Source organism: Penaeus monodon, chromosome 32 (assembly GCF_015228065.2).
Source record: "Penaeus monodon isolate SGIC_2016 chromosome 32, NSTDA_Pmon_1, whole genome shotgun sequence".
NCBI classification, from domain to species: domain Eukaryota; kingdom Metazoa; phylum Arthropoda; class Malacostraca; order Decapoda; family Penaeidae; genus Penaeus; species Penaeus monodon.
Genome location: NC_051417.1, coordinates 18,005,055 through 18,005,617, shown reverse-complemented (window position 1 = coordinate 18,005,617; position 563 = coordinate 18,005,055).

Here is a 563-nt window from a genome sequence, read left to right as displayed (position 1 = left end):
GAAGGTCGCCAAGGCCGAGTCCATGATGCGCACTGATCTACTGACACAACCATTGCATCATCTGACCCTTCGACTGTACGCTCAGCATAATATCCTGAAACTAGACAATAGTTTCTGTCGTGGAGCATTAGTTCGAGATATGCGGTATGCTGTGTAGGTTCAGTCAACAGCCTTTCCTATTTACAATAACATTAATTTCGAGATGTGAGATTTTGGTGTGACAGGACTGTTTGTTTAGCTAGTAGAGAGTTACTTCAAACCTCTAGAGCCAACAAACCTCTGTGAATGTTTCGAAAGGATATTTCTACAACAGGAAAAGTCTTGTAATATAGTATGATTCACCTTTTATCTACAGTTGAAACCGTCCATTTGACTACAATGCCATTTTTTCTCTCTCTTCTTTTTAAACATTTTGTATGTGCTTGAGTGAATGTTGTATGTGAATGTCAGAATGCTTCGGCAACGAAAAAAAAGCGGGGTTGCTGTTTCAGAATGAGTATTCTACTGGTCTGTTGTCATCTGCACCAAATCTGAGTCATGACAAAGGGTCAGGAGTAACATAT